This window comes from Boleophthalmus pectinirostris, unplaced genomic scaffold (assembly GCF_026225935.1).
Source record: "Boleophthalmus pectinirostris isolate CB_2022bp ecotype Guang Dong unplaced genomic scaffold, ASM2622593v1 HiC_scaffold_6, whole genome shotgun sequence".
NCBI lineage: Eukaryota > Metazoa > Chordata > Actinopteri > Gobiiformes > Gobiidae > Boleophthalmus > Boleophthalmus pectinirostris.
The window spans coordinates 6,507,552-6,520,850 of NW_026571447.1; positions in this window are offsets into that span (position 1 = coordinate 6,507,552).

Genomic DNA, 13,299 nt, shown 5'->3' on the forward strand with positions numbered 1-13,299 from the left:
GGTTCTAAAGTCCTAGTGTGAGTGTACCTCTAGTTCAGAGTGACATTATTTGATGGATTTGGGTATGTAATTAAACATTATAATTTAATTTTTTCTATGTGACTTGAATTTTGGTTGTGCCATCCATCCATTTCCCATATTCTGGCACTATGTTTTTGGATAACATCTAATAAATTAGAACCCACCAAAATAGGGGTCCATTCCAGTCTTTACTATCTTGATAATACTATAATATAATACAATATAGAACCCACGTGATCCTTGCTTTATGCCTGTGCCTTGATGATTATTTAGAAGAACAATTCAATCACGGGAATTGTACTTTGTGTAACATCATAAAGACACACACACTTAATTAAAGTACTGTAATTTTATTACTTAGTTTTCAGTTCTTACCGTAGAGTGTTTAGGGGGCTGCTGGGGTCCTTTTGTAGAGCAGTCAATCTCTCTATAGTAGCAGTTTGTGGATGATTGTAACTCAGGTCAAGTTCTTTTAAACAAGAGGAGGTTGAGCTCAGAGCAGAGACCAGAGCAGCCCCACCTTTCTCTGAGACCAGACATCCTGACACCCTAAAACAACACACAAATCACCCACCAACTGAACATGTACAGTCCAACATGATCCAGACTTACCTGAGTGTGTCCAGTCTGCACTCTTCACTTTTCAGCCCCCCACACAGCTGCTCCACTCCTCTGTCATACAGATCATTATTACTGATGTCCAAGACTCTGAGACATGAGGGTGATGAGCTCAGAACTGATGACAGAGAGCAGCAGCTCTCCAAGGAAAGGTAACAACAAGTACAACTGAAATAGTCAAGAAAATTACTAGTAATAACGTCAACCTGCTGGAATTTGAATACATATTAAATAAACATGAATTGCTTACATGGCTGTATGGGCTTCTTTGACCACTGGCAGCAGCCTGAGAAAGGCTTCTTCTGAAGGAGAGTACTTCTTCAGTTCAAAGACACTTAGATCATTATCTGAGGACAGCAGTAAGAAAACCAGCCCTGACCACACTAGTGGGGATGCTTGTCTGGAAAAATGTCCATCACTCATGTAATTTTGGACTAATTTTACAATATAATGGTTTCCTAGTTCATTTAAGCAGTGAAACAGGTTCATGCTTTTTTCTGCAGAAAGGTTTTTGTTTAACTTGTTATGGATGTATTCAACTGTCCGAAAATCAAAAAAATGGGAGACATAGTTGTTCTGGAAATCCAACAAAAGCTTCTTATTGGACACATTTTTTAGACCTAAAAGGAAGCGCAGAAACAAGTCCCACTGCCCATTAGGACTCTGCATGGCCATGTCTATAGCTGCCTGATGGAGCTGAAATAAATCATTGTTGCTTTGTATAATAGAGAACCAGGATTGTTTCTTCAGCAGGTTTTCTCCAGTGTTGACAAATGTAACATGGGCATAAAGAGCAGCCAGAAACTCTTGGACACTCAAATGGACAAAGCAGTAGACCTTGTCTTGGTACAGACCAGACTCTTCTTTAAAGACCTGAGTAAACACGCCAGAGTACATCGAGGCATTCACAACATCCAGACCACACTCAACCAGGTCAGACTCATAGAAGATCAGGTTTCCTTTCTTCAGCTGCACAAAGGCCAGTTTGGCCAAAGAAAGCACCATTGTACGGTTTGATGAAGTCCACACTGGATCTGTCTCAGACAGTGTGTCATACTTCACATTCTTTAACTTAGCCTGAACCATGAGTAAGTGGAGGTACATATTAGTTAAAGTGTGGGGCAGCTGGTCAGTATCTCCAGTCTTTAAAACATCTTCCAGGACTGTGGAGGTGATCCAGCAGAACACTGGGATCTGGCACATTGTGTGGAGGCTGCGGGTCTTCTTAATGTGTGAGATGACTGTGCCCACGTGCTCGTCTTTAAACCTCTTCCTGAAGTACTGCTCCTTCTGTGAGTCTGTAAATCCTCTCACCTCGGTCACCATGGAGATGCACTCAGCTGGTATCTGAGTGGCTGCTGCTGGTCGTGTGGTTATCCAGATGCGAGCGTAGGGAAGCAGAGATCCCTTAATCAGGTTTACCATCAGCGCACCCACAGAGCTGGATTCTGAAGGGTCGGTCACAGTTTTGGTAAAGTCCAGAGAAAATCTGCACTCATCCAGACCATCAAAGATTAAAACAGTGTAGACAGTGTCCGAACTGTAAAGTTTTATAGACTTACTAAAAAAGTGTTGCACAAGATCTACTAGACTTATCTGTTTGTCTCTGAGCATATTGAGCTCTCTGAAGGTGAATGGGAAGAGCAGATGGATGTCCTGATTGGCTTTGCCTTCAGCCCAGTCCAGAGTGAACTTCTGAGTCAGCACAGTTTTACCAATGCCGGCCACTCCCATGGTCAGCACTGTTCTGACCTGTGCTTGTCTGTCTACACTTGTCTGTGTGATTCCACCTCCTCCTCTGACACAGCCTTTAAAAATGTCCTCACATACGATGATGGTTTGGGGTATGGTTGACTTTCTTGAGGTGGTCTCGATTAAACCAAACTCATGCTCATCACTGAGCCCTGCTGTCGTTCCCTCTGTGATGTAGAGGTCGGTGTAAATCTCGTTCAGAATTGCCGGGTTTCCTGGTTTAGGCACACCCTCCCACACACAGTGGTACTTTTGTTTCACCATGGACTGCAGTTTATGCCGAGTCTCTCCATAATGGATTCCTGAAGACCATATATATATATATATATATATATATATATATATATATAATATATATATATATATATATATATATATATATATATATATAGGCCCGGTCAAGCAGAAGTATACAGCAAGGTCAAAAATTCAAGTTAATGCATCTGATACTCTACTCTAGTTTATGAAACTGTTGACCTTTTTTCTGTACCATTTTTGGTTCTAAAGTTACATACGTTTTAAACAGACCATGTCACTTTTAGGCCTTGAACAAAAATTACTTCCCAAATTTCAAAGACCTGCAAATCCTCTTCAGGTTAACTTTCAAGCTTCTTTGACTAATCTACATCTCTAGGTAGTAAATTTATCAAAATTAAAACTATTAGGTGTTAGTATCTGGTAAAACCTGTGTTTTACAAGTCTAAAAAAATTTTAATTTTCCCTCTGTTACTTTTCCCTCCTTTACTGAAAAATTATGTGTTTTTTTTTGTTTTACATGTGTTAAACTTTATATTTCATCATGAAACTTTCTTAAAGCAAGGATGTTGATACTACTAAGCAGTTCTTGCAGCAATCTAATGAATTCTGTTTCTACATATTTTTTTATTAATTATCATATTTTTATGACCTTTGCTGGTAACAGAGGGAAAACAGTTCATATAGTAAACACTTTCTACTGCACATACCTGAAGCACTCGAACCTGCCAAACAAAGGCTCCAAGCCTTGGCCAGCCACCTAAAGAGGTACACACGAGATAACGAAGCCAGACGAATAAACCGGCTGTTCACAACACAACCGGTGAAAGTGTACGCTCAGTGGCAGGGTAATAACAGCAGAGCATACCCACCAAGGCTGGAGACTGAGAGGTACTGGAAAGGCATATGGGAGAGGGAGGCATCACATAACACCAATGCACAGTGGCTGGTGGATATAAGAGAAGACCACAGCAACCTCCCTGAACAGAATCCAGTCACCATCACAGTGGCAGACATCCAGGAAAGAGTCTCAGGTATGAAAAACTGGACCGCACCGGGCCCTGACATGATCCATGCGTACTGGCTAAAGAAGCTCACTGCCCTCCACGAGCGCCTGGCAGCACAAATGAACCAGCTGCTAAGGGATGGGACTCACCCTGAATGGTTAACCCAAGGGCGTATGATCCTGATCCTAAAGGATCCCTCAAAGGGTGCAGTCCCATCCAACTATCGGCCAATAACCTGTCTCTCCACAACATGGAAGCTCATGTCAGGCATCATTGCGGCTAAGATAAGTGGGCACATGAATCAATACATGAGTGCAGCACAGAAGGGTATCGGCAAAAACACCAGGGGAGCCAAACACCAACTCCTGGTTGACCGAACAGTCGCCCGCGACTGCAGAACCCGTAAGACCAACCTGTGCACTGCTTGGATTGATTACAAGAAAGCCTACGACTCAATGCCACACACATGGATCACTGAGTGCTTGAAGCTGTACAATATCAACAGGACTCTAAGGGCATTCATTGCAAACTCGATGCGGTTGTGGAAAACCACCCTTGAAGCCAAGGGGAAGCCACTTGCACAAGTGTCCATCAAATGTGGCATATACCAAGGAGACTCACTGTCCCCACTACTGTTCTGCATAGGTCTGAATCCCCTCAGCCAAATCATCGACCGCACTGGCTATGGATACCAACTCAGAAATGGGGCCACCATCAGTCACCTCCTCTACATGGATGACATCAAGCTGTACGCTAAGAGTGAGCGAGACATCGACTCACTGATCCACACCACAAGGATCTACAGTACAGACATTGGGATGTCATTCAGGCTTGAGAAATGTAGCAGGATGGTGACAAAGAGATGGAAGGTAGTCCACACAGAGGGCGTTGCACTCCCAGATGGAACAATAGCAAACGTTCAGGACAGTTACAAGTACCTTGGTATCCCTCAAGCAAATGGCAACCTCGAAGAGGCAACAAGGAAAGAGGCTACGGCCAAATACCTGCAAAGAGTAGACAAGTCCTAAGAAGCCAGCTCAATGGCAAGAACAAGGTGCAGGCAATCAACAGCTACGCCCTGCCAGTGATCAGATACCCTGCAGGGATTGTAAACTGGCCAAAGGAGGAGATACAGACCACAGATGTTAAGACACGAAAGCTCCTGACCATGCATGGAGGGTTCCATCCCAAATCCAGCACCCTGAGACTGTACACAGGCTGGAAGGAAGGAGGCCGAGGACTAGTGATTGTGGGAACCACTGTCCAGGATGAAACATCCAAGCTCCTTGAGTACATCAAGGAGGCCCCGACAGATGAGGTGCTCAGAGAATGTCTCAGACAGTGGGGTCCAGAGGAAGAGGTGCTGGAGGGACCATCATGGCAGGACAGCCCCCTACATGGGGCGAACCATCGGAACATAACTGAAGTGGCTGATATCAAGAAATCCTACCAATGGCTTGAAAGGGCTGGTCTGAAGGACACACAGAGGCACTGATCCTGGCTGCTCAGGAGCAGGCCCTGGGCACTAGAGCAATAGAGGCCCAGATCTACCACACCAGACAAGACCCACAGTGTAGACTGTGCAAAGATGGTGATGAACCAACCAGACATAGTGGTGGTGGATAAGAAACAGAGCAGAGCCGTGGTGGTGGACATCACAATACCAAGCGATGGTAATATCAGGAAAAAGGAACATGAGAAACTAGAGAAATACCAGGGGCACAAGGAAGAGCTGGAGAGAGCCTGGAAAGTGAAGGTATCAGTGGTGCCCGTGGTGATCGAAGCACTCGGGGCTGTAACCCCCAAACTGGAAAAGTGGCTACAACAGATACCGGGAAAAGCAACGGACATGTCAGTCCAGAAAAGTGCAGTACTGGGAACAGCAAAGATACTGTGCAGAACTCTCAAGCTCCCAGGCCTCTGGTAGACGACCCGAGCTGAATGAGGGTGAGAGACCAACCACCGTGGAAGGTGAGGAGCATATATATATATATATATATATATATATATATATATATATATATATATATATATATATATATATATATATATATATATTAGGGGTGTCAAATTATCGTGTTAATTGCGATTAATTAATTACAGTCATATTTAGCGCGTTATGTTTTTTAATCACATTAATCTCATTTTTAATCTCTAACTTTACTGCGAGTTGCTTTATTATAAAATCTGTTTTTATGTGTTGTTGGGACAACAACACACACACACACACACACAAAAACACATTTATAATTTTTTTTATTTCGGTAATTCCACTCATTGCCTGAAACCCACACAAAATGCGCGCAGTAAGAGCGACGTAAACGTCATGTTAACATTGGCGGCGTCAGTCACACAGTGGACGAGGCCTACAACTTAAATGTCACTGGTGAAAACAACCTGCATAGGCTCATGATGTCTGCACTACTGTCCTATAGTGACCTGCCACATGAGGGGACACGCACACAAACACACACACGCACACAAACACACACAAACACACACCTTCATCATTGTCATTAACCTGAGAGCACGCGGACCACGTTTCCTTCCGTAGTTACTGCGTGGACACCGACGTGCTCCCGTGCGCCGCATATGTTTTCTCGTGTACGCTGCGCTTCCTCCTGTGCGCCTCTAAACCAGAACTAACACCAAGACTAAAACCGGGACTAACCCAGTCCAGGACTAAACCAGGTCTAAACCAGGACTAAAACAAGGACTAAAACCTGTGATCTCATATATAAAGCATTTCTCTATCAATAATATTTTTAATATGGTTAAGGAAAGACTGGACTTTTTATTGTCTTTAAGTAGACAAAAGTTATTATGTTCAGATTTCCTCGTCTTTGCTGCTTTACAACAAACAGTTTCTTATTCATGGAGACTTGGGCTATTATTTGGAGAGATTTGTTAAACAATAAATGACTTTATAAAGTCACTTTTTTTTGTTCTATATCAGTCTTTTGATCTGCCACAATAATGTAATAATGAATTTAAATGAAAATACCTCAAATTGAAGGGTTTTCTCAGCAATTTTTAGGTGAGATTAAAAAGAGATTAATTAGATTAATTAATTACAGATCATAATTAATTAATCTCTCAATTTTTTTAATCGCATGACAGCACTATATATATATATATATATATATATATATATATATATATATTTTGTCAGTCTATACTGAAATACAATTTGATGGGTCTTCAACATTAAATTAATATTCTGTGTGTTATGCAGTTAACTGATCATAGTATTTATCGATTCATTCAACTATTCAACAGAACACTACATTGAATTGTGATGCATTTATGTATTCCTAATTTCCTCATAAAGTTAAATGAAATATTGCTTATAGAATAATGTCATAATAAACTGCTCTTACTGCTCTCCAAATGATCAGCCAGCTCCTCCTGCTGCATCCTCCTGAGGAAGTCCAGAGTAATCTCCAGAAAAGCCACTCTGCTCTTGTCCCCTTCACGGGCTTCACTCAGTGGGGGTTGTGGATCATGAATGGCCTTGTAGAACATCTTCAGTTCTTCTTTAACAAAAGCAATGATGTTTACGTCCAGTTGCTGAAATAGATGCATCATGTATGGTTATGCATGGTGAAAAAGGTGATAGCCCATCCCAGTATATATAAAAAAAAAAAAAAAAGATTTATAATGTTTTGCCATAATCAGTGTATGTCAATGTCAATACATCATGTCCATATAAAGCCCCAGTATGCAGTGATGCCGCATTGTGTAACAGAAATTTAAATTTGTAATAAACACTTTTTTTTTTTTTTGCAAATCATTACAAAATATATTGTATTACATTTTGTATTTGTGTCTGATTTGTGGATCAGGAAGACTTCTGAAAGCCTGGAAAAATATTGTTAAATTTTGTAAGCAATACAGTACTGCACAGTACAATAGTGCATAGTATTTTCTGACCACCATTTGTGTATTTCTAATGTGGAGCTATAAAACTGTGTTGATAATGTGGCTGCTCCTTGCCACAGAACACTGTATAAGTAAGTAAGTTTGTATTTATAACTCTCTTTTCACATATGTCACAAAGACGCTTTACAGTTCATCATTCATTCACTCCATACTTGGTGGTAAGCTATTGTAGCCACAGCTGCAGACTGATAGAGGTGTGGCTGCCAATCTGCGCCATTGGCCCCTTCGATCACCACAATCATTCACACACACCACTTTCATACTAGGCAATGTGGGTGAAGTGCCTTGCCTAAGTACACAACAACAGTTTTTGCGACTGGCGCCCTCCTGTGACACCTGATCTCATCCATCCAGTGGACTCATCCAAGACTTGCTTAGCTTCTGAGAACTGATGAGATCAGGCTTTGACAAGCTGGAATCACCACCATGTACTTTTTCTCTTCTTTCCCTGTTTCATTTGGAATTGACTGCATAAGGAATAGAGTTGTCCTCGTTGTGCAGGTAAAGGCGTGCAAATAGTAAAGTCCTGTGTCTTCATTTGTTAATCAGAGCAACTGAACGTACTTTAGGTGAGGCATGTTGTGCTGTCTTTTACACCATATTAATTTAAAACTAAGGAGTGTTTGAGCATGACCTGTACTTTCTCTCTTGAAGTTATCCGACCCTCCCAGTTTTCAGTCTACACTACAATACAGTAATTATTGTTTCATCACATACCTTAAACACAGCACACTGTTCTGCATCTGCCTGCTGATCCTCACTCCTCAGTTCCTCTCTGGAGAAATATAAAGGGTTTGTCATTCTTTCAACGTAACCCATCAATACCTCTTTGGCAATGTGCACTATGGAGTATCGGATTATTTCCACATTTGCGTCTCAGTTTGTATGAGCAGTGCCCCGGCCACAACGTTCCGGCACACCACGCCACTTGACTTAGATTAAAAAAATAATGTTTAATATTTAGTTTAAAATTGAATGTGTATCAGCAGAGACATATTTTTATCATGTTAAATGTGTTCATATCACTTTATGAGTCATGTGTTTGGAATTTGAGTGCACTGGGTTGGAGCGACTTAATGGAGGTCTATGGGAGAGTCTGAAGTTTTGAGAAAATTTCATGTCATTACGTTGCTTCTGCCCATGACTTTACATCACAGCCCTGAAATGCGTCTTGGGGGCGTAGGGTAGGGGGTGACCTGAAACTAAGTGATTGGTCTTCCTAAACATGATAACACCCGTGACCTATTTTGATTCAGCTGCTCTCACTGTCCCATCCAGTCCCAACTCTCCACTGGTGCCATTTCACGGCTATAGGCTAATGAATGATAAGAACAGAGCTATACAGTTATGGCAAATTTAACCTCAAGTAAAAATGTGTCTGAGAAACAAATTTTAGGGGGTAATATGTCATCTCTACTGCCAAGCAAGAAAAGAGGCTTTAAGCTGAAATGAATCAGCTGTGGTGATATCCTGCGACTCTTAAGTCTTAAGTCTACCTTGTGCCCTAAAGCTAATATGAACTGGTGTAACTTTCAGATTGAAGTGCGAAATGGGATTAAGACTAGTTTTACGATCAACTCATGCATTTGGCTCCTGGACCTTGTGTCGGAGACCTGACTGGACCGGGACTTGGACCAGTATGATCTCTTCATATTGGACAGTAATACACTTGGAGACAGAACCAACAGGACAGCAGATAGTGGATACACTCTGCTCCCCAGGAGAAGGTAAGAGGCTTGTTTTTGTTTGGGGCAAATCTGAGGATGGAGCCTCACAAGTAAATAGTGCATAAATTAGCTTGTGGGTGCGCAAAGCCACTCTGTTGTTCTGCCATGTGCATTGTAGGAGCGGCACTGATGCTGTCTATTTGCGTTGTGACCATAGCCTCTTATTGTAGTTTTACTGACGCAGTTGGGCCTGGGTGTGAGCACTGTGTTACGTTGCGTTGTTGGGGCTGGTTGTAAGTGGTGTGTTATGTTGTCGGGGTTGGTTGTGTGTTACGTTGTGTTGTTGGGGCTGGTTGTAAGTGGTGTGTTATGTTGTCGGGGTTGGTTGTGTGTTACATTGTATTGTTGGGGCTGGTTGTTTCTGGCATTTGTTATACTATTACATAGCTGCGGTTTTCAAGAGGTGAGGCCTGCCTCCCCTGGGAGACGCCAAAGTGCCACTAGGGAGGCACGACACACTCAAAGGAAAGAAACGGTCCACATCTGCAGCAGTATTGATATTGGTAATTGTGTGTGCGTGTATTAGCTGTAAATGCATAGTTTTCTGATTACATCTCAACAGAAATCAGCAGCAAGAGAGACCGGGCCCAGCAAAAAATGTTGTAGGAAAAAATTTTCCTGATTATTAAAAGTTAGGTTTCATCTGGTTGGGTTCTGAGACTGCACCTCTGCCACAGTGTGTGGTATGCAACAAGGTGCTTGTGAGTGACAGCATGAGATCATGCAAACTTTGGTGTCACGATGAGACAAAGCATGCAAATTTAGTGAACAGGCCATTAAGTTTTTTGTTTTTTTACAGTCACAAAAAAGCATTATGCAGTTGTTTGGTACAAGTAACATCAAGGCAACTGAAGCATCTTACCTTGTAGTGCTACATATAGTGAAGGCAGGCAAGCCCCACAACATTGGAGAAACATTGGTACTCCCTGCAGCTAGAGATACAGACATGGACAAAATTGTTGGTACCCCTCTGGCCATGAAAGAAAAATCAACAATGGTCACTGAACTAACTTGAAACTAAGAAGAGCAATAATAAACAAAAACCAGACCCAGTTTTTGAATTGTTGTTCAATAGAATTTAAAAAATAAAATAAAAAAACTAGTGAGACTGGCCTGGACAAAAATGATGGTACCCGTAGAAAAGATTGTAAGTAACTGAACAATAGGGGCATCATAATTTGCATCACAGGTGTCTTCAAACTTGTCCTCAGTCAGTCTGTCTGTTTAAAGGGCGACATGTGTCATTGTGCTGTTTGGAGACATGATGGACACAACACTGAACATGAACCAGAGAAAGAGAAGAAGAGAACTGTGTCAGGAGACTAGAAAGAAAATGATAGACAAGCAGGTTAAAGATAAAGACAATAAGACCATCTCCAAGCAGCTTGATGTTCCTTTGATTACAGTTACACATATTATTCAGAGGTCCACATTCAGAGGTTTAAGGTCCACAGGACTGTAGCCAACCTCCCTGGACTCGGCTGCAAGAGGAAAATTTATGACAAATTGAAAAGAAGAAGGAAAAACAATGTTTGATCTTTGTTGGACAATTTTCAGTAAATTGTTATTTATTATTGCTTTTCTTAGTTTCAAGGTATTTCAGTGATTATTGTTGATTTTTCTTTCATTACCAGAGGGGTATCAACAATTTTGTCCACGTCAGTATGTGTTCAGCGAGTCTGGGAGAAGCACCTGCTGCTAAACTGGACACGATCCCTATCTCTGACAATACCATTCAGCGATGAATATCCAACATGACTTATGATGTCAAAGAGCAGATCGTGGATAGTGTTTGCAAAAGCCCCTTTCATGCCATTCAGCTGGAAGAGTCCACTGACATGGCACACTGTGTTCAATTGATGGTGTACATCTGATTTATCAAAGAGCTCAGTGTGCAGGAAGATTTTTTTTTTGTTTTGTGTTCCTCTCTCCGTTGTTGTTATTGTTGTTATTAATCAGACACCTGTTCATGGTGCTTTTTTTTTTTTTTTTTGAGACCATGCGCTTAATATAAGGCCCAGACATTTGTAGTGTTGGCACTGATTACAAATGTTAAGCATGTTCCGTTGATTGGGACAGGTCTACTGATGTTCAGTGATGTTAAAAGTAGCCTCAATTAGCCCTGCATGAATTTGGAAATTATTTGCTGTCGCAAAAATCATTTATGAATGCACTTTTAAAAAATATATGAAAATATCTACTCTAAGGGAAGGCTCACATTCACCCAATTTGAAAACTCCTGCTATATATCCTATATATAATACATATATTTATAATATATATTTATAATTTTGGCCTAGGCACCCCCACAAAAATTATACCACCATTATGCCATTATGCCTAATGGTCAGCCTGCACAAATTTTAAATAGAAGCCTTTTCAGCTGTTTGTTTCACTGTAGACCTGTGACAAGTGGCTAAACACACCCAGTCTTTCCCACTGAAAAAGACAAAGTCAGAGTTGCTGACGGTGTGGCCGTCCTTGCATTAACCTGCAGTTGTGGTTTTGCAAGCTTACGCACATCAACACTGACTGTACAATGCTTGAGCTGCAAATGAAGTGTTAAATTTGGAACACAGTCTGTAACTGGTCATTTTATTTTATCCCCTCAAGAATAAAGGGAAGGATAGGAAAAACAGAAAACAAACCTGAGGGAGGTATTTTATTTATATGATTATCTAAGTGATACTACTAGTACTAGTAGACCTGAATAAATATAGTAGATACTCTATAATCAGTAATATAGGACCTTTAAATAGACAGAGACTATTGTTATTGTCACTCATCTCAGAGCATTTCAAGAGGACACTTACTCTGTAATCACAGCTGGTGGCTCTTTACTGAAGTCTATGTCACATGACATAGAATGATCACTCTTCATGGACACACATTTGGGCCCCGGTGCAGGATCAGACTGCTCCATTTTTCTGCAATCCCATTAAAAACAAAACAATAAACTATCATACTTGTGGTAGAACAGTTTCATCATCTGATTTGTTCTTGGTATAACTTTATCCATGTAGTACATCTCAAATATAAACTCAATGAATCCACAGCAGGCAGTTTTTCAGGAAGTTGATAGAACCAACACACACTCACCCAGGCTGCTGGATGTTTCCTTCATTTCTTAATCAAATAGTCAAGTTGTACCAGTGCTCAGTAATGCTCAATAATACACAGATGTTTTAGCTGTGTCCAAATTTCAGTTAACAGGATGCCAGTCTTAACACTCAGTCATTCTTTAAACAGGGAGTATTAAAGTACTATGGGGTATTAACTGCTATCACAGAATATATATTATAATCACCATGTTTCTGTGTTATAGGATGAGCACACACACTCACCCAGGCTGCTCAGTGGGGCTCTCCTCTCTGAAGGTGATGGGGCATCCCACAGAGTGATCACTCTTCAGGGACACAGAGCTGGGGCCTGGCTCTGAGTCAGGCTCCTCCATGGTCTTCTCCCAGGACAAAAAAACATGCACTTTAATACTACTACTAGTATTGCTAGTACTAGTACTAAAACGAATTGTTATAATACTAATAAGAGTAATAGGCTAATCTCATAGGCCAGTTTGAAGAGGTGTGTTTTTAAATGAGGGTGTCATATTATAATTTACCATAATGATAAAAATATAAAGAATTATAATAACAAAACAGTAATGTCATACATGTCGTACCAGGAGACTACTAACCAACGTTTCCTGGCCATTTACACTCTTCATACTGGGTTAATAATAACAGAATTAAGAAAGGTGTCCTGTTCTTATCAAAACAAAACTAAACTCTAAATAACAATATTAAATAATAATACATTTTATTTATATTGCACTTTACATAAAATAATCTCAGTGCTACAGGTAAAAACAGCACAAAAGTGCATCAAGCTATTACAGTGCACACATAGAACAAATAAAATAAAATGCAATTAACAAAATAAATAAATAGCAAAACTAAACTAGTTGTTCTAAAATGTGA